Below are 22166 nucleotides of genomic sequence, written 5' to 3'. Positions count from 1 at the left end.
GCCAGGGCTCAATACGACCCAAGCTGGTACGACCCAGATGTCGTTTCCCGCACCACCACCAGGCGCCGCTACTATACCTCAAACTCCAGCGCAAGACGCCCATTCTGCCGCAATGCCATACAAGGCTTGGACAGGACACAAGGCAAGCAGACATGACGCCAGACCTAGCATGGTCCTCGAGACCCAGAACCTGCCAATGGAAACTTCTAGAGGACTCTCTTGGCAGTGATCATCTTCCAATTGCCATCACAGTGAGAACAAATGGTCCCTCGTGCCACCCATCGTCATACAAACGGGATTGTACGATTGCGCACCGGGACAAATATCGGATGCTGCTAGAAGAAAACGGTCCAGTTAACAATCTTGACTTTTAACGCAAGCTATGACGCGTGGCAAGCGCACAGCAACTAAAACACTTCGGATTTCTCCGGACCAACCTAATTCGGATGGGCACCTCCTGCATCTGTGGAACCACAGGCCCAGACTTTGTCTTCTTATCGAGCGAAGGGGCACCCCCGGACACTACGAACTATGCTCTTTACAAGAGGAAATCGAGAAGTATACAGGAGAGCTAGCTTCCGAGCATTGGAAGCAGGTGTGCGAGCAACTCAACGGATCGACTAATTCAAGCAGGGCGTGGGCTATATTGAGATCTCTTCTTGGGCAACGTAAAACGTCAGACGCCGTAGCCCGTGTTGCCTTGAAAGAAGGCATCACCAATGCCGAACTCGCAGAGAAAGCGGCAGATATATTTTTCCCCAGTCAAATAGTGCCATAAATAGAACCTATGCGAGGGACGATGACCAAGACGGACACGATGATCTAAACCAGCCCTTCACGGCCCGCGAGTTCGAAGACTCCATACGCAAAATTAACAAGCGTGGCACACCAGGGGTTGATTGAATCGTTGCAGCACAATCGAAGGTTGCAAAATTACTCTTCTGGCGGAGTTTAACCGTATATGGAAAGAAGGAACTCTCCCACTAGAATGGCGCCACTTTATTGTCAAGCCTATTCCGAAAGCGAACAAACCACCGAACTGCCTGGGAAACTTAAGAGCAGTTTCGCTCATGTCATGTCTGTGCAAACTTTTGGAGAGCATAGTGAACGCAAGGTTAATATCGTGGTTGGAGGTAAATTGTCTTCTGCTTCACACTCCATACGAATTCCGGCCTGGTCTTTCTACTCGAGATATTATGCTCCGCCTAAAAGAGGACGTGCTCTATGTCTCGTCCTCGTGTCCTCGCATAGTTGTGGGGGTGGACATGAGGAAAGCTTGTGATAGCCTTCCCCATGCCTTTATCGTGCAGGCGATACAAGAAATGGGTATCAAAGACAACATGCACAACTTTATTGCTGCGTTCCTGCAAGACAGAATGTTTCAAGTTTAAGTACGCAGCGACCTCAGCTCCTATCATCATAACGGGGTTGGAGTCCCACAGGGAGCCGTAATCTCTCCAACATTATTCAACATCGTCTTAGCAGCTCTTCCTGTAAAACTAGAGAATCACAAGCATTGAGCACGCTATCTACGCAGATGATGTGAGACTGTGGACTACGCGACGTTCCCTAAGAGAACAAGAGGAGGCCCTGCAGACGGCGTGGAATACTATCGAGAGCTTCACGAGGGAGGTAGGGTTTACGCTAGCACCGGAGAAGACCGAGTTTGTCGCTATCTACGGTGGGAAAAGGTCAAAGTCGAAGGACGAGGAGAAAGCCAGCGCCCATCTCTCGATCGGACAGACACCCATTCTCAGGAAGCGGGTCATCCGCTTACTCGGAATGTTTTTAGACGACCAGTGTATATATCCATAACGTGATACAATCAAACAGTAAAGGTCACCAAGGAGGTCACTCAAATCCTCCGAAGGATTTCCGAGCTTGCAAGGGGCATTAAAGAAAAAGAAATGAGACACTTTGTGCAGGCTTTCCTGCATTCTCGCATCCTGTCTGGCGCCCCTTTTCACCCCATCACTCGAACACAGCTACATACTCTGGAACGCCTCAACAACGAGGCAAGGAGAGTAATGACAGGATTGTCAAAGTACACGCCACTCCCTGCACTCAAGAGCTGCAGCGCTTTCGGTGACATTGCTGATCTTATTTCAATGCACGAGCATACTCATGTGACACGCCTCAAGTCCACAAACGCAGGAAGGGCCACATTGGTTAAAATTGGGCATGGCATTAACCTTCCGGCGCTTTCACGGGTATGACCCCCTTGGAAGAAAGTACCGATTGTGGATCCTAAGCCACTGCCGAAGAACATGGGACAAGATCAATTGGCAAGAAGACAGGCCCACGCCAAACGCCACAAGAAATATACGCACCAACTACGTGAGGGGGGCAACGACAATTCTGGCACTTGCCATATAGTCTATGTGGATGCTTTTATCGGAGGATCAGAGGAGGAGCCAATCTTCACTATGGCGTGGACAAATATGAAAGCAACCAAGCGGGGCAGTAAACTCCACCTCACAAGACATGTCGTTCACAGCTCTACGGCAGAACTGTATGCCATCCTAGATTTTGCCAAGCATGCTGAACACACTGCCAACAAATTTCCAAGAGAGGCTAAGCACCACTACAGAGTGTTTACGGACTCTCAAAATGCCTTTAGAGCTTGCCAGGGCAGTCGTACAACCACTGCTGTGCTCCACAACTCCGCCTCCACGTTCGTCGTCTGCGTGACTAATAGCGTCCTCGATCACCTGCACCAGTGCGCACTTTCATCCTCGATCAACCGCACCGGTGCGCACCGACCATCCTCGATCACCGGAAGCGCACCCTGATGGAGCGGTTTTCCGTTGCCCCGTCTCGCACCGAGAAAATCGGCGGTGCGCCGGGGTGCAATCCCAGCAAGCACTGCGGGACGCGAGACGCGCGCGCGCACAGCCGACTGCAGAACCGCAGACGCCAGACGCTCTGGCCCGATAGCTTGCTGCAGTTGCAACGGAGTTGGCGGAGTTAGCTAGTGAAGATGTCGGCAATGAGAAAGGAAGCGCTAGTAGTTGCCGCAATCGATGAGCTTTCTTCAAGTTTGTCTGACAGCGAAGACGACGTACATGCTGATCGACCTCGTCCCAAAACAATGTGGTGAAGAGCGACCGAAAGTGGACAGGTTCGTTGAACGAGTAGTCAGGAACGGGTCGTCAGGATTAATTATAATATCCATTGGTGTTTGCTTGCAACCAGGTATGTCGGAGCACGCCGTTTGACAAGGTTCGAGCGATTGCCGCGGATGCTCAGCACCTGCAAACAATAAAATGTGCGCGCGCGCGTGTTCGCGCACGTTTTGCGCGCCAGGGGTTAAGTGGCGTTGTATGCAAGCACCCTGCACAGGGTGCAGTTTTGTCCTCGATGTTGACCCTCCGCAGTGCGCCACCACCGCGGTGCAAAGCGCACCTTTCTGGTTTCGGGGCAATCCCGGGGCAAGGTGATCGAGGACGCTATAAGGTCATGATTTTCAGTTACACTGGATCCCGGAGCCCACGCGTATACCAGGAAATGAACGGACTCATCGACTAGCGCACGCCACGTTACTATCCGCACTGTCAAACCGCCCGAACAATCACTGAACAACGTACCTGAACACGCGGAAATACACAGTCAGTGGTACAATCCCATGGAAGCAATAGCTGAAGCCAAGCACTATTGGCACGCGCGAGGAAAGCAGAGACGAGGCGTGGGGCTTGGAGTCTCGGTGCCAACTGATCTTTATTCTTTGTGCGCCGGCCCTCTCTCGGCGGCCGGCTGGCTACGGTCGACTGCGGTCGGCTCTGTTCCGCGCTGGCAGCATCGCGGCTTATCCGCGGCATTTTTGTGTTCACTACAGCACTCCCCCCCTAGTGAGAACACGAACGGAATCAACACGACAAAACACTCGTGTGATTAGAGGTTAAGGCGATTTGGCGCATTTAGACGTCTGCCACTGCGCGTGTGGTAGGTGCGAGTATCAGGCGTGGCTGCGTTTTCCGCCCTGGTGGAAACCGCTGCCCTGGGACGAGGCACTTTTGTATGGGTTCCAGGCGACGGGGTGGAGGTGGGTGTCATGGACTGCGTTTCCATGTACGCAGGTTTAAGTCTGTCCAACGAGACAACTTCCCGCCGCCCCCGCATTTCGATAGTGAACGTCTTCCGCCCACGACGGAGAACCTTGAACGGCCCATCGTACGGTGCTTGTAGTGGTCGTCGTACAGCGTCGTTCCGCAGAAAGACGTGACTACGTGACTCAAGCTCGTTGGTGCTCTCTGTGGGCTGTCGCGGAGGTGTAGCTCGAAGCTTGTTCATGATGTCACGGAGGCGACATGCGTAGTCGCTGGCGGAAATGCGAGCTTGCTGTTGGCCAGATGCAAAGAAATCACCGCGCAGACGTAGCGTCGTGCCGTAGACAAGTTCCGCAGCGCTGCAGCCGATATCTGCCTTGCACGCTGTGCGTATGCCCAAGAGCACGATAGGCAATGCTTCCACCCAAGAGTCATGTTCACTTGCCATAAGTGCTGCTTTCAGCTGCCGGTGAAACCTCTCGACCATTCCATTGATCATCGGGTGGTAGGCCGTAGTCCTGATGCGTGAGGCGCCGATGAGTTTGGTCAGACTGGCGAACAACGCAGACTCAAATTGGCTTCCTCTGTCCGTTGTAATGGAGGAAGGTGCACCAAAACGACATAGCCAGTGGATGACAAAAGCGCAAGCAACAGTTTCGGCTGTCATGTCGGGAATCGGGATAGCTTCTGCCCACCGCGTGAAACGGTCGACCAAAGTGAGCAAGTACGTTTGGCCCTGGCAAGGTGTCAATGGTCCGACTATGTCCATGTGGATGTGGTCGAATCGAGCATCTGGCCCTGGAAATGTCTCGAACGGTGTCACCGTGTGACGCTGAACCTTGGACCATTGACACCTAAGACACTCGCGAGTCCACTGTCAGGAATCGCGGTTGATGCCAGGCCATATGAAACGTGCCGTGAGCAGCTTCATCGTCGCGTTGAGCGGCCGCCACTTTTGCGAGGTCTGTTCCCGTGTGAGTGATGGCATTTACTGGGCTGCGCGACAGAGCATCGGCGACGACGTTGTCTACTCCTTTTATGTGGCGAATGTCCGTGGTGAATTCCGATATGTAGGACATCTGCCGCAGTTCACGGGCTGTGTGCGTGCCGCCATCAGATTTGAGGGAGCGTAAGGCGTAGGTGAGAGGCTTGTGATCAGTCATTACAAAGAATTCCGTCCCTTCTAAGTAATGAGGAAAGTGCTGGATTGCTGCGTAGACGGCCAACAGCTCGCGTCCGAAAGTGCTGTAACGCTGCTCGGTGGCTGTCAATTTCCGAGAAAAGAAAGCGATCGGTTGCCATACTCCTTTGTTGAGTTGTTGAAGGACAGCACCCACAGCTGCGTCCGAGGCGTCGACCATGACGCACTGTGGGACTCCCGGTTGCGGGTAGGCGAGAAGTGTGGCGTCGGCGAGGTGTCTCTTGATCTCTTGAAAAGCCGCTTCGGCGTCGTCCGTCCACAGCAGCTCCCTAGCAGCACCTTCGTGTGTCGACAGCAGGAGGTGGAGAGGGTGTAGAACGGCCGCGCACCGAGGTACGAAACGTCGGTAATAATTTACAAGGCCAAGGAACTCGCGAAGCTGGCGCTTAGTGGTGGGTCGTGTAAACTTCTCGACAGCTTTAACCTTGTCTGGATGAGGTTGAATGCCAGAGCTTGAGACAGCATGGCCAAGAAAAGTCAGCTTCTCGGCACCCAGCTCGCACTTGTCCGTGTTCACCAGGATGCCATGCTCCGCCAGGCGCTGAAACACGGATCGCAGATGCGCCTCATGCTCGTCCGGTGAAGTGCTTGCGATGAGTAGGTCGTCGAGGTATGCATGGCAGAAGTCGAGGCCATGCAAAACGCCGTTGATAAAACGCTGGAATGTCTGTCCGGAGTTTCGCAGGCCGAACGGCATGCGTAGGAACTCGAACAGGCCGAAGGTCGTGGTTATCGCCGTCTTCGATACATCCTCTGGAGCCACGGGGATCTGATGGTACGCCGGCACGAGGTCGACCTTGGAGAAAATCGCCGCACCATGTAGACTGGACGTGACATCATGAATGTGAGGTACCGGATAGCGGTCGGGCACGGTTGCTTGATTGAGGGCTCGATAGTCGCCGCAGGGTCGCCAGTCTCCTGGTGTAGACTTCGGCACCATGTGCAGTGGAGACGCCCACGGACTAGCGGACGGGCGGAACCACAGCTCGAGTGTGGTCGACCACAGCTCGACCACAGCTCGAGCATGTGGTCGAATTCCTGTCGAGCTGCTTGCAGCTTTTGCGGGGACAGGCGACGTGGGCGCGCGTAAACTGGTGGGCCTGTGGTGACAATGTGGTGGCATACATTGTGTTTGACGGCCGCGCTGGCCTGTGGTGGCCGCGTCAGTTCGGGGAAATCGCCGAGGATGCCGGTGAATCGTGTAGCGCCAGGCGGTGCTACGAACGTGGGGCTGAGGGGTGGATGCCTGGATGGCTTCCCGCGCACTTCTGCTTGTGACATGGGGTCCTGTAAACGCCGATTGCGGACATCGACAAGCAGCCCGAAGTTGCGCAGAAAGTCCGCTCCCAGGATGGCAAATTTTACGTCAGCCACGACGAAAATCCACCGAAACGTCCTCTTGAGGCCCAGATCCAGCGAGAGGGAGCGTTGCCCGTACGTCGGTATCGTCGTATTGTTGACAGCTTGCAACGGTGCTGCGCACGGTCGTTTGCGGTCGGCTGGCGACGCCGGCACGACACTAACTTCCGCCCCTGTGTCGACTAGGAAACGAGCACCTCTTTCCCGATCGGTCAGGAAGAAAACCGATGGGCGACTGTCCGGCGGGGCGAGGGCACTGGTCACCCTCAGTGCTGGCCCGGGGCGTTTGCCGAATTTTCACAGGGCGACACACAGTTCCGTGCAGCGTTGTCGAATTCGCGGTGGTACCAGCACACCCTACGTTGTTGTGGTTGTGATGCGGTACGCTGTCGTGGTCGCTGGTTTCCGCTCGAGTGCAGCGCTGCGACGGTGTCTGCGAGGCGAGAAATTTCCTCTCGCATCTCTTGCAAGGAATTGGCGGATGGTGCGTCTGCGTGCACCGACGCGACTGTGGGCACGGCGACAGCCATGAGTTAGTCGGCGAGCTCGGCCATCTTGGCAAGGTCTGTCTCGCCCGACGCCGTGAGGCCTATCCGTACACTTGTGGGAAGCCTTTGCAGGAACAGTTCCCGCACTAAACGACCGTCGCTTGCTCTCGCGTCGCCGGCCAGTTGCATGTGGCGTAGCAACTGGCTGGGTCGGCGGTCGCCAAGTTCGGCCTCCCGCAGTAGCTGTTGGAGACGCTCGGGCTCTGTCGGTGTGACACGGCGAATCAATGTCTCTTTTAGCGTCTGGTAGGCGTTCTCTGCGGGTGGCGTTAGCAGTAGGTCCCGCACCTCGCTGGCCGTCGCAGGCGGGAGGTTGCCCACCACGTGGTGGTATTTGGTGCTGTCAGCAGTGATGCGGCGTGCAGCGAACTGCGACTCAACTTGCACGAACCAAAGTTCCGGGTCGCCAGTCCAAAACGGAGGTAGGTTGACATCAAGTACGGCTACCGTGGGGCTGTCGGCGTCGCCTGGCTGGTTCATGGCGATCACGTCCGGGTCACCAATTATTGGCACGCGCGAGGAAAGCAGAGACGAGGCGTGGGGCTTGAGTCTCGGTGCCAACTGATCTTTATTCTTTGTGCGCCGGCCCTCATGGGCCCTCTCTCGGCGGCCGGCTGGCTACGGTCGACTGCAGTCGGCTCTGTTCCGCGCTGGCAGCACCGCGGCTTATCCGCGGCATTTTTGTGTTCACTACAGCACCACCGGCGCAGCTATCCCTTCCCTAAGTCCAATCCCATGGACATTCCTCCCCTTCCCAGGCTGTTACTCTTCGGCAGCAGGTTCTGCTCCGGCAGGTACAGACTGCCACCCTTCTTACTCCCTTTCTCGTGCAGCGTTTTCGCAGAACGGAAGACCCTCGTGGCCTGGAATGTTCGCGTGCGGGTAGCTGCAGCCCCTGCAACACGAGGGCAGACCTCGAACACTTAATCTGGGACTGCCTACTCTATTCTGGCCCCAGGCAAAGGGCCCTTGCTTCGCTCCCAACGGAATGGCGACCAACCTCCCTACAGACCTGTGCTCTACCGAGTCACTGCAGTGCTGCGACCGGCAACAAGCTCTGGCGGTCGCTGTATGAATTCCTGGATGATCCTGAGGATGATCACAAGGACCAGGCTTCTTCATCTCTAGCGTACCAGCGAAAGCATCAGACCGCATGATGTAGATGATTAACCATTTGAGGGTCAATGACATAAATATACGGCGCCGCGAATGATCTCCAAAATGGTCGATGCCATATATTTGTGGTGCCGTCTGTATACTTAATAAGCGCACCAATTTTCTTACTTTTTGTTTTCTGTCATGTGCTGCCATTATGTGGAAATACAGGGAATTTTTTTCGCGCGCCTCCCTCTCTTGCTTTTCGCTGCATGGTTTGTTTTAGCGCTAGTTTGTTCCTGCGCGTCTACATAGTACCGCTCGATCGCGCATTGGCGCGCGCGCAGGCAGGCGGCGGCTTGCGTTTTGTTCCGCGAGCGGTCTCGGTCTCTTGCGCTTGCAAAACTGATGGCTATTTCTTTACTAATCGTTCAAAAGGCGACCGCTTGTTTCTCGCTCGTTTAGTGCTCACAGAGGTGCGCATAGGAAGGATGCTACCGTGCCTGCGCTTCCGTTGCTTTTTTCTTCTTCGTTTTTTTTTTTTTTTGAGGCTTGCGAAATCTAATTGCCTCCGGTAAGCGATAAGATGAAGATTAGCGGAAGTTTGTCAGATGTTTTGTTTTTTTGACGGGCACACAACCACACAGTTTTCTTGAGTGCGCGCACCTACGCAGTTCGATTACGCTATGGACGTACATATTAGTGTAGGAGCAGGAACATTTGAGTCTTGCGAAATATTCTCGTGTGCGCATTTACAAAGCCTTGAACTATAACAATGCATAAAATTTTCAATTCTTATAGGTTTAATTCTGTTTTTATTGTTGTTATTCATGAATGAAGAGTGCTTATATACCAACGCAAAATATTTTTTATCACTTTAGGGTCGCCTTAGAAAAAATTACGGTTAGTTTTTTTTTAAATAACTACCTAAGAAGAATTGGAATCTGCAATTTAAAAAAATCGACCCTGGGCGGTCGCATCTGGCGAAAAAAATCGACCCTCAAAGGGTTACGTCCCCCGTTGTTTCCCTTACTTTCTCATTCCCGCTACTTCCCAAGCCAATTCACCGCAGCCCTTAAGGGCAAAAAATGTCAATAAATACGTGTAAACAACAACCAGGGGCATAGTATATGCATAAAACATGAGAGCATGACTAGTAGAAGCTGGATACGCTTCTCAGGCAGCTAGACTTTCCTGGCTATACAAAGACCATTTGCACTCCCTGAAGAGTCCTTTGTATGCAAGTGATTTCCTCATTTGTTCCTAGTGATCCGTTAGCGCTTTTAGTAAACAATGCTGCATAATGTGCGATGTAAGTACAGGAACTTGCCAATGGAATGAACACCAGGATGTGTACATTGTTCTACCCATATTTTGACAATTGCTTTGCATTCTTCAAAAACAGTTTGAAACACATTCTACATTTGTTTCAATTCTCGCACTATTCAAATTGTATTCGATTCAGTATGCAAAAATTTCTTTATAGGGCGACAATGTGCCTTCATGTAATAAATAAACACATTTGAGGCTTTCTTCTTTTTGTTCTGCAAGTTGCGCTCCTAAGGATTACTTCCACATCCATTCGGCCATTTTGGTGGCACGTATGCTTTCAGACTGGCACGTTACATCCACGTGAAGAGGCACCTGCACCAACATGTGGCAATTTCAGTGCCGGTTCTTCTTTCAAAGCTTGGTTACTTGTAACTTGTGAACTCAGATATGTAGCAATTGTCTGTCAACACCCTTATGCGATGTAGGTGTCAATGTATTAAGCCAAATCTCAATTGGGAATATGCATGTGTGCGTGGTATGCTACATAACATTCTGTTACACAAGTGTTACTGTATGCTCGGACATGTTAGCTCCAGAGGTAATTCATAGCATGTTCCAGTGTAATGTGAAAAGCTGTTTCATTATGTTTTAAGAAAGCAATGAAAGAATTTGAAAACACTGATACGACGCGACACATGACACTGACAACGCCTCAATACCAAAGTCAAGTATCGTGCCAGTTATGTTGATACACACTTTGGAAATAAATATGTTGTAATACAAATTAACAAGTTCTTTAGTTATATTACAATATAGCCGAGGCTATGCAGGTGCGCTGAAGGTTGCGGAGACATTTTTGATAATCAGTTTAGAGCACATATTTCAGTGGCCACAGCCATGTGATATTCCTTGATGTAACGGCTCAACAACGAAGCATCTGTTTACGCACTATGCATACAAAAGACCGCAGCGTACAGTAAAATACTCATTAGGGAGAAATCTTTAATGTTACACGGCTCGCTAGGACATGTTCTCCAAGTAAATCGTCGCCTAATTAAGCATCCTTCTGCGTGAAAAGTGGTTCACACTTTTTTTACACAAGTGGTTATCTTCTCATTCTGCCATGAGTGATCATTTTGCCTACAAGTGCGGCGAAACAAAATGTCATTACCAAATATTATTTAATGTATATACCATTTTTGTCATGTGCAGGCTCTCATCACAGTAAGCGGCACATTGAAGCCTTCATAGATCGCTTCAGATTCCGTTGGAATTTACGCTAGCATAGTGGTCTTTCTTTGACAGAACTGTGCACACTTACACAAGGTAGGGGTTCTCAGACCTTTTGGCTTTGGCGATGCTCCACGAGCTTTTACATAGTGCTGCAGAACCCCTCCCTTCCTTTTCCCAGTGATCTGCTTACACACAGCCTTAACATAAGGGCTCATTTAGGCTTATGGAGAATGGAATGGCGATAAGACGTGACATTGCTGCACATTCAATGCTGTGAGCACAGAGAAGCTCTCATGTTTTGGGAGGATTGGGTTGGGTGGGGTGGGGGGTGGCCTTTCAATCTACTTTAGCGTTGCTGCTGCGTCTGGGTTTGGCCTCTGTTATGTGCATTTCGATGTGTTGTCGTTAGTCTTGAGGGCTATTTCTGTTGTTGAGGTACGTACGATGATGTACGGACAATTCTTTTCCGCTCTCCGTAATGCACTGTGCGGGCCAGCCATCTGGCTGCCATGCTACGCACAGAGCCCCATTAACGGCATGTTCATGCAAACGGAGGTGTAACATGCACACAAGCCAATGGTATCGTTTGCGAAGAAATTTGACAAAGCATTCGCATTGTAGAACAGTGTTCGGTGTATCAATCGCAGTGCTAAGCATAAGTTCCCGCGTCGCCTGGAATGTAGCACTGCCCCTCGCCCACACCGGAGTGCTTATCTGTTACTCTCTGTGGTTGCCACCCGGTGTAACATCAGTATGAATCTACATATACTCATGCAGGCTTGTTTCACTAAGATACTGCAACAGACTTAAAGAATGTGCTGTCCATAAGCCATTCTTCATAGTCTTTTCAATGCACACCTTTAAGTACACTTTTGGGAGTTGTCTTTGTCCGAGAGACCCAGGGCACGTCTAAAGTAGGTGGCGGGCATCAGCTGCAGATGCACGAGCGGTGCACTGTGGACACTGGACAATGTTTACGTAGCGCTGACCCCAGGCGGAAGTGATTGCTGGATGGCTTCACTCTTTCCGTACCACGTGGAAACTAGGTGTTTTTGCAGGTTACGCCAGATATCTTTATCTCAAGCTACTACTCCACTCAATATTTTATCTAATACATAAACAAAAAGCAGAAATAATGCACTTTTCACGCATGAAAGCTTTATTAGCGAGATCCAGGGAAAACAAGGGGAAGGCGGGAGATGGACATTCAAGACGATGAGGAAAACAAGAACGAGGTGAAGACGGGAGCCAACGTTTCGACAAGTGGACATGTCTTTTCGCCTTGAAAATTACAATTATGAACGAGATGTATGTGATAAAAGAGGTATAAATTGCCAAAATGAAGATTGCGGGATAAAATTCAACAATGTTTGTGACGAAATGCTTATGTCTACTAAGAAAGAAAATGTAACATAACTTATGAGACATGCAAATATATTGCCGTCTAATAGGCACTGTATATCCCAAAAAATCAATTTTTCATTCAGCAGGTTTCAGCAGCAGGCTGCGGCCTCCGATATTCCGGGCTGGCTTGTGTCTTCCTTGCTCTCAATGTCCAACGAAGAGGCAGCATCCTCCAGGGTGTCTAGCAAGTTGATATTTACGAATTCCTTGAGTTTTCCAGGTTTTCCCTGAGTGCCCTTGCAATATTCCCTGAGTGGCACAACTTTGTTTTATGTCAAGGCTTGCTCCCTACATCATGCCACCCAATGGTGTCCCTCTTTAGTAACCATGTTAAAAAATGAAAAAGAAAACAACTTAATCCAGTTTCAATAGTACGGGTTAGTGTTTATTTTATTCAAAAAGAAAACAGAAGGGAGGGGGTTTTGTAAAATCTACAGCGAATAAAAGAACTTCGAAAGTAATAGTAAAACCCATTACAAATTGAGTCGAACATTCTCAAATACGAATAAGAAAGAGATGCATACAGAATATTTTCGAATATGCGCTATGTCTGTGAACTTATAGCAATCTAATTGGTTTGAGGCCCGAACATTATCACAAGTGAGATTCTCTCGCAACAGCTGGTAAGTCAACTTGATCTGTCCTGACATTCTCTCAGCCCGCGCACAACGCCTCAGTGTTGCGTTTCACTGTTCTAAATAGTTTTTTTGCTTGGATGAGGGACACCTGCTTCAGCCTACACTTTGCTTTTAGAGTGCGAGCTCCTTCAAAAAAAGCGGTGGCATGCTTCCTTTTCCGTTCATTTCTCCTTCGGTTCTCCTTGTCCTCCTTCGGCTTCACATTCGCCACGCGGTCTATTTGAAGCATCCTGTTGGACAGCTGTACAGTCAGCGTCCGATTTTCCGGACTCCTTATGGGCTGCGAAAGTGTCCGAAAAAATGAATGCACGTCTTTTACAGCCCTTAAGGGCTAAAATCGCCACAGGCACGTCCGAAAAATCTCTGAAGGCCTGCCAGTACACTTATTAGGCATATCGGCACTCGTACTGAGATGGGAGATGGTGGGTGCACGCGTGCACAATCAAGGAATACATACTGTGTCCAGTGACAGTTGCCCCTTACCACACTTGTTATGCTTCACAGCGTAACAGTGCTGTAATGAGGGAAAGCTGACTTTCGGGAACCGGCATTATGCAACGCGCCGTGCTTTCCGAACTTCGAAGCCAATCGCGATTACCACAAAGGCGGTGTCGGTGCCATTGCTAACAGCGGCGAATTCTTCCAATGAAAAACGCGGCACAGAACGGCAAGAAGCTTAATATTGAACCTCGAAGCAGCTAGGCCTAGCATTGCCGCGGTGGTGGCTACGGCTGCCAGCGGATCTGCGTGCGAGTGTGCCGGTTCAAGGCGGCGAGGTTATCAAATTGGCGGTTGTGGCTTTTATTAATGCCGTTTCGGACCTGCGGTCACGGCAGAAAGTCGGGAAAATCGGACGGCGAAGGCTTCTTGTGTTCGAAATTTCAGACGTTCTTATACATTGATCCTATGGGGTACGTAGTGTTGCCGCGAAGCCGTCCGTCCAGAGAGTCACTTGTTTACTGTACTCTGGTAACTCCTCCAGCCAACGACGCGGCGTCAAAGACCATTCGTTACTATTCCTCTCTGTTACTCGAGCCAGCATTACTGCGACTTTCGTTCCCTTTCCATAAAATTACAGTTCATTTTCCCTAATAGAAGCACAAATGCCCTGAGTTTTTCCAGACTACTCAATATCCCTGAGAATTCCCGGTTTTCCCGGTTGGTAGACACCCTGATCCTCAGACTCGCTGCTGCTCGATCCAGCGATAAAATCAGCTGCAAACGCAGCAGAATTACGAGATCTGCGATCTTTCGAAGTGCGAGCGCCTGTCTCCGAGGCAGCTATTTTTGCTGTGTACTTTGACGGTTGCGAAACTTCGGGGTGCATTAAAAGATATAGCACTTTGTGGAAAAAAAGCAAACTGCTTAGAAAACAAAAATATAGTTTTCTTCGCGTCCCATGGCCCAGAGTGTCCGTGAGTGGCGCGGAAGGCCGACTTAACGAACTATGGAAAGAAGAATGATGGGTGTAACGTTAAGGGATAAGAAAAGAGCAGATTGGGTGAGGGAACAAACGCGAGTTAATGACAGCTTAGTTGAAATCAAGAAAAAGAAATGAACATGGGCAGGACATGTAATGAGGAGGGAAGATAACCGATGGTCATTATGGGTTACGGACTGAATTCCAAGGGAAGGGAAGCGTAGCAGGGGGCGGCAGAAAGTTAGGTGGGCGGATGAGATTAAGAAGTTTGCAGGGACGACATGGCCACAATCAGTACATGACCGGGGTTATTGGAGGAGTATGGGAGAGGCCTTTGCCCTGCAGTGGGCGTAACCAGGCTGATGATGATGATACCATGAGCACCAACAAACAATGTCCTCTTTATGACAAAAGCTCCTAAAACGTTCATAATTAAATAACGTCGAAGAAATTAAAGTTCATGAATGCAATCTGCAAAGTGTGCCTTCAAAAACACTCCTGCATGTTATGACTTGTTATGAACTCCAGTAAAACCATAACTGATCCACTTGCGCAGCTTGGATGTGACCTTCCAAGCAGTATGAATGAGAAGAAAGGGGGTTAACTGAGGGGCCTGGTTCTTAGTAATCATATGATGAGAAGCCAACAAACAGACACCAAGGAAAACATAGGGTAAATTACTTGTACTTATTAATTGAAATAAAGAAATTATAAATTAATGGCAATGAAAGTGGATGAAAAAACAACTTGCCACAGGTGCAGGATGATCCCACGTCTTTGCTTTATGCATGCGATTCTCTAACCATTTGAGCTACTGCGGCATGCTTTCCCCATCCACTTTCTTGCGTATTTATGTGTTACTACGTGAACTAACCTTGGGGGTGGTAGCCAGCGTCACCACTCTCAAGCCTTGTCGGCGGATGTTCTGAACTTTATGCAACACTAACCCTGTTTGCTTTACTATTCTACATGTGTTGTGACATAAACTTTCCGTTTGTAATTGGGGATCTAACGTGAGCCGAAAATGCTAACAACCTAATATTTTGTGTTATTCCTTACGCATCTTAAGCATTGATCGTACAACCAAGCTAAATACAGCAGGAATCAAAAGAACAAAACAATTTGCAACCTGTCTGTCTGATTTCATATTTCAGACGAGCTCGAGAGGGTCGTGCATTTCGCGGCTTTTGCAAAGCGCTGTCTTGGAAGAAGGCAAAAGCCTCTAATTTGCCTGACGCACCTCGTAGCTACAACTTTAGGACAGCAGCCTCCAAGTACTGAGAGAAGATTACATTTACAGACCCACACACGCACTGTTCCCTTAGGTGCTAGGCAGCTGCCTTTCTTTGTCCCTGTGAGTGACCGGCTCTAGAAGCAGCCTACAGGACGCTTCGCTTTGTTCCTCTGCTTACAACAAGACATCTGCAGTGCGGTTAGGTGACGGTTACTACGCCCGAATCTTCGTGAAGCTCTCCTTCTTGCGATGTGCATCATGCCGATCTCCGCAAATGCCTAAGCTTGGGATTTATCGTCCTTCGCCTTTTTCACAGTCTCCGGCTGGATCCTGACTGTCGTGCATTTGTGTCTGTTGCCTTGTCGCGTCACATGTTTGGTTCCATACTCCTTACCCCGTCTGCCTTTCTCATCTTGGGTCTATCCCTTTGCTTCACCATCTGCTCTGACGTATGCAAACAGCCATAAGCAACTTTTCCTGGCAGGCTGGCCGAACTTGCTGCCTCCGTACACACTTGGCCTAATGGGCCCTCCGTTTCTTGTGCGGAAAAACCGCCGCTGTCTACTGCCTTCCCCTCGCTTCCGGCTACCAGCAAGTTTGACTCATCACTGCGCTCAACTATCTCAGGAATCATTCCACGGTTCTCTGACTGTTGCGCAATAGGGAATACGCCTATCAGTCTCCGAGTTTCGTTCCATGTTTTTGCCCTGAAGGATCCCATATTGGAGAATGGTTCTCCTCGTTCCGTCAGCGTTTGCTCCGACCTATTTGATTATCAATAGGTTACTTTCTCTGGCAGGCTGGCCAATATTGCCGCCTCCATACACACCTGGCTGTTCAGTGAAAGCTGTCCCATATATGGCTGCAGGTTCTTGTCGGAGTCCTGAGCTATGACAAATACCACCCGCTTCTCAGCTCCTGGCTATGTGGTCTTTTCCTCCGCAGTTGTAATACACAACGATCTTCCGCGCCTCCAACGTGTGTACACCATCAGCGGGGGCATCTTCGTTTCTTCTGCTACTTTAGGTGCGTCACCCTCTTTCTCTTGATGTGTGCTGGGGGAATTTGAAGTCTCCGGTTTAAAATGCCTACAGAAATACTTGTTACCCTTTGGCTTCCGGGAACCATATCCTGCTTTGTCACTTGTCACGGCTTACTCCGGAAACGTCGGAGCGTGTGGTAATGTTGGGCGAGTTCTGCTGCTCTCTCTTTTTGCCCTTCGAAGTCGGTTTGAAATGCTAGACAGAAGGGTCTAAAGAAATCCTTCTTAGCCCTATCGTAGTCTCGCACTTTGTCCTCAGACAAGCAGTTCATGAAACAGCGATACTGAACAGGATTAGTGCTGGTAATCTCTTGGTCCACAAGTCCCGGCTGACACCCTCTTTCTCAGTAAAACTCCATTTGGGCCTAGTTGGTGCATAATTCTGAACTTAAACTTACAGCGCAAACACCCAAGACGGACCACAACAGGAATATACGACACTCTTTCAAAACCGGCGAAGAAATTAACTATATCCTCCTCTACCATGAAAGTGTGGAGCTGGATTCACGCTATTTGCCATCTAAGTATCTGACTTTTCTGCTCAAGCTCTTCCATTCCAAGAACATGCCATTGTGCTGCCTCCTGCACACGCCTCTGGTGTGTTTCTGCTTCAAGTTTGCATCTTTTTGCCTCTTCATGCTCGCGCTTCTCTGCTTCACACTTGTGCCTTTCGGCCTCTTCATGCTCGCACCTCTCTGCTTCAATCTTGTGCCTTTCGGCCTCTTCATGCTGACGCCTCACACGCCTCTTCTTCTTCACATTTGTACCTCTTTCGCCTCTCTCCTGCTTCACGCTTGCACCTCTTGCACTCCTCTGCCATTTGCTTTCTTTCAACAATGGTTTCCCAAGCCTCTTCAGCTTCCTGGACTGTCACATCTTCTGCGTTCATGACGTCGAGAACTGCTTCTTGTGTTGTTGCGGAGCTGGCGAGAATGCCCAACTCTTTGCAAATTAGAAGGAGGTCCTGCGCTTTGAATTTCTCCATGGCGAATTTGTTGCCTTCAAAATTCACCCTTCCTTAAAACTGAAATTCGATATTTAAGGAAGGTGAATTCCCAAAACAGTGCCTACCGGAAAACACAAACATACTCTCCTAGCATCTGCTTCTTTGTAGTAGTGAAAGCTTTGGTGACATGAAGAGCAAACATCAGGCCATAGCTAGCCCATCCTTATCACTATTAGGAGACTGCAGAATTTCTTGTTCTTCGTGCTCTCTTTTTTACAAAATAATTTTCCTTGCCTCACCAGCCTCCTCCCAACTCCTCTCCTCATTCTGCAAAAGCTCCAATTGCTACCTTTTGCCTTTCGCAGGGCCAACCGAAATGCTCATCTGCTCATGACTTTCAAGGAGTTCTTGGATTTGCAACTTCTCCATGCTCACAAAGCACCCTGTGTTTCTTCCCCACTAGCAATCAGCCCACGAGGCACTATATTCTTGGTGTATGTAATAAAATAACTAACAACACCAAACACTATTATGGATTGCCTGCGCTATGAGTCTCGCGAAAAGAGAAGCAAACATGTAGCACTCACCACACCAATGTAGTCAATGCCGATTGATCTCATAAGCTGCCTGCCTGTATTGTAAGGTCGGTTCCAGTATGGTGCCGTGCCAGGTGCCGAGAGAAAGAAGGGTTCCGAGCGACAGTTACGGGAACAATAAAAGGTTTTATATTCAGAAGTATATGGTTGAGTTTTATACACAGGGCTCTTAACTTTCAGAGCACACTACATGCTAGAGTGTGTATGTCCGAGCTTCTTCCTTCTCGCATCCGTTCCAGTCCACCTTTTATGCTGTTTATTTTCCTCTTTCCCTCGTCAAGCGATTTCACAGGACAATCACAAACGCCTTACCATTCACCACCTCCTGCTCCCAACATTGCACAATACGAGGCGGCTTCCACATGGCAAACTGAAGCGGCCATTGATGCCTTTCCCGGTAGTTCTCGACAATGACCCTCTTATCAATCAGTGACCTCTGCGTGATGGTCAGGAGAGGGTGACATTGTTATCTTGAAGCGAGCTGTCATTTCTGGGTGCTCGAAAGCCAAAGATCTGGAACATGACTACTTGTCTGTAAGACTCGTGATACTGATTGAGCTTCCTTGAGTGAACAATGAGGTGGGATCAGCACCTCTGATTGCCGCATGTCTGCAGGTGAATCATCCTTTGTTCTGACCGATCGTCGGGCACAACAGCAGCAAGTTGCTGATTGTAAGGGTTGCCGAACAAGTTCTGCAGCTTTTGTTTAAGTGTATCTCAACTGGTGAGCTCGTCTGCATCTGTCCTAAGCCATACTTGAGCTGTGCAATCCACCCAGGTAAAATACTATGTTGGCAAGCATGACAGTTGAGTCACACTGGTTATTGGTGCTGACGCGTTGGTACAGGCTGATCCAGTCATCGACGTCTTCCCCATCTTTCTCCGAGAATATGCCAGGATCACGTGGAGTGGAGCGTGCGATGTGGCTCGTTGGAGTAGCAGCAGGTGTCAGAGACGGTTGTGTCGAGCTGTCATCTCCGGGAGCCATGACGGAAGGCTCGATGTACCATCCACTGCGAGCCCCATGACGAGGACAGGGCATGTCTACCTCCACCAAATATGTTACATGGGAAGTCACAGACAAGAAGCTACATACAAATTTATTTACAAAATGAATACGCTGCACTTTGCCAAAAGACAACAGCCCATACTAGTAGTCTCTAGTTATTGTCGTCATCTTCACAGTGCTGGCCTCTTCTTTATCGTAACTATTGGTCCGTAACAATATTGCTACGGGGTAGTATTTCCAATGACGAAGAGCCGAGCGGGAAGAAGACGAAGACGACGACTGGAAGCTAGCGCGGACTGTTGCCTCCTGGTCAACTGCGGCGTATCGCCTTGTAAATATACTTGTAAATAGCTTTTCGTCGGTGTCTTCCTACGTAACATATTTGGTGGAGGTGGACGTTCCCTGTACCTCGTCACGGAGCTTCGCAGTGGACGGTACGTCGAGCCTTCCTTCATGGCTCCCGGCGACGACAACCCGACTCCGCCGGCTCTGACACCTGCTGCCACTCCGACGACCTACATCACCCTCTCCGCTCCCCGTGATCCTGGCGTATTCTCGGCAAAAGATGGGGAAGACGTCGAGGACTGGATCAGCCTGTACGAACACGTCAGCCGCAGTAACCGGTGGGACCCCACTATCATGCTCGCCAACGTCGTCTTTTACCTCGGTGGCACACCTCGAGTTTGGTATCGGACGCACGAAGATGAGCTGACCAGTTGGGATTCGCTTAAGCAAAAGCTTCGAGACTTGTTCGGCAACCCCTACGGTCACCAACTTGTCGCGCAGAAGGCGCTTTCCGGTCGTGTGCAGACGTCAACGGAGCCACGTCACGTACATTCAGGACGTCTTGGCTCTATGCCGCAAAGTTGACGCACACATGGCTGAGTCCGACAAGGTCTCCCACATCCTCAAAGGCATTGCCGATGACGCCTTCAACTTGCTCGTATTTAACAATGTCGCGACGGTGGATGCAGTTATAAAAGAGTGCCGCCGCCTGGAATTCGCTAAAAGCCGACGTATCGACCAACAGTTCGCCCGTCTGCCCAACACCCCAGCGACATCTTCTTGTGCCGACGCTCCTCGTCCCAACAACACTGGCGATGTTACCAGGATTGTCCGGCGTGAGATCGAGGCCGCCTATCCGGCTGCGTTCGACTCCAGCCCCTCCAACGCACCTGCAGTCACTGTTTCCCTGATCCAGGCTGTTGTCCGCCAGGAGTTCGCCAACATGGGTATTCACACCATCTGCTCGGTCCATCGCCCTAATGCCCACCCGGCTTCTTCGATTCCACCCCGTCCCGCACCTTCTTACCCACCACGTTTCCGCAACCCCTCTGAATGGCGCACTGCAGACGACAAGCCAATTTGTTTTCACTGCCATCGAATTGGGCACATTTCTCGGCACTGTCGCAGTCGCTGGAGTTCCCTGAACCAGTCTACATATACTGCCTACTCTCGCCCCCCAGGTGGCCTTTCTCGTGCCTATGCTGTCCGATCAGATAATGCCGCCACCGATTCTCCTGCGCCGAACCGCCCCTATTCTCGTTCGCCTTCGCCCCAACGACGTCAATCTCGCTCTCCCCAGCCCCGTCGTTCCTATTCGCCGACTCCCTTCGGACGCCGCTCCCAGCCGGAAAACTAGACGATGCAGCGTCTCGAGGTGACGCTGCATTGCTCCCTACGCCGCCAAATCCTCTCCTGACCTTGCCCACTCATCTGAACCTTCTTGACGTGCAAGTCGACGGTGTTCCTGTATCAGCTCTCATAGACACTGGGGCGCATTTGTCGGTAATGAGCGCGGACTTTCGTAACCGGCTGAGGAAAATAATCACGCCCGCCACGACGCCTGTTGTCCGTGTCGCCGATGGCGGAACAGCCCCTGTAATTGGTATGTGTGCCGCCCGCGTCTCCTTCGCCGATCGCTCCACTACCGTGCTATTCACAGTCATCGCCCACTGTCCCCACGACATCGTCCTCGGCCTCGACTTCCTCTCCGCACATTCTGCTCTCATCGATTGCTCCGCCAGTACTCTTCGCCTCGACCTGCTTGTTCTGGCTCCCGCTGAACAACACCTTACTCGCCTCAGTTCCGTCGACTTCGTTCGCTTGCCACCTTCGGCGCTGACTTACGTTGACTTCGTGTCATCCCCGCCAGTGCCCGACGGTCACTACATCGCGGCTCCTATGCAAGACGTCCTCCTTACACACGGGATCACACTACCTCATACAGTTTCATCTATTACGGCGAATTGCGTCTGCCTGCCAGTGGTCAATTTTGGCTTGACGACACAAGTGCTGCCACGCGGGATGTCTCTGGCCCAAATTTGCTCATTCGAGGATCACTCTGTAGCATCAATTTCAGTAGACGACAATTCACCCGATCCTCCTCTACCATCGCAGTCGGCAACTTGTACCATCGCCGACTTACAGAAAATGAATGCGCCCGACTTGCCGTCCGCGCACGCTCGTGCGCTCTACCGCGTTCTGCTTTCCTACCAAGATATTTTTTACTTTAACGATCGTCCTTTGGCCCAAACAACAGCTGTTCAACATCGCATTAATACCGGAGATGCCCCTCCTATTCATCGCCACCCGTATCGAGTATCTCCGGCTGAGCGTCAAGTTATTCACACCGAAGTTCGCAAAATGCTTGCCAAGAACATTATTGAACCGTCATGTAGTCCATGGGCGTCACCGGTTGTGCTGGTAAAAAAGAAGGATGGCTCATGGCGCTTTTGCGTGGATTATCGGCACCTTAACAGGGTTACCAAAAAGGACGTGTATCCCCTACCTCGGATTGATGACGCCCTTGACTGCCTCCACGGTGCTCGCTATTTCTCCTCTATTGACCTTCGCTCCGGCTATTGGCAGATTGCCGTGGACGATCTCGACCGCGAGAAGACTGCCTTTGTAACACCCGACGGTCTTTATCAATTCAAGGTGATACCGTTCGGCCTATGTAACGCTCCTGCCACTTTTGAACGCATGATGGACTCCCTTCTTCACGGTTTCAAATGGTCCACGTGTCTGTGCTACTTGGACGACGTTATAGTATTCCCCAACATTCGCTACGCACCTCGAGCGCCTCTCAGCAGTCCTGGACGTTTTTCGGCGAGCCGGTCT

General features: G+C 50.4%; 1 protein-coding gene across 10 annotated transcripts in view; it reads left to right on the top strand.

Moving 5' to 3' along the window:
- LOC142590441 (uncharacterized) overlaps positions 1–22166 on the top strand; it is a 243399-nt gene that overhangs the window by 161692 nt on the left and 59541 nt on the right. For 2 of the 10 annotated variants that reach the window (XR_012830134.1, XR_012830137.1), the window contains exon 4: positions 17804–18887. The exons of 7 other annotated variants lie outside the window; for them this stretch is intronic. The gene's annotated coding sequence lies outside the window, so the exon portion shown is untranslated. Of the gene's footprint in view, positions 1–17803; positions 18888–22166 lie in introns of those variants that run through there. One more of the 10 variants, XR_012830136.1, reaches the window with a different exon arrangement.

This window comes from Dermacentor variabilis, chromosome 8 (assembly GCF_050947875.1).
Source record: "Dermacentor variabilis isolate Ectoservices chromosome 8, ASM5094787v1, whole genome shotgun sequence".
Classification (NCBI taxonomy): domain Eukaryota; kingdom Metazoa; phylum Arthropoda; class Arachnida; order Ixodida; family Ixodidae; genus Dermacentor; species Dermacentor variabilis.
The sequence above is the reverse complement of the archived record's forward strand: the minus strand, read 5'-3'. Positions and strand labels throughout refer to the sequence as shown.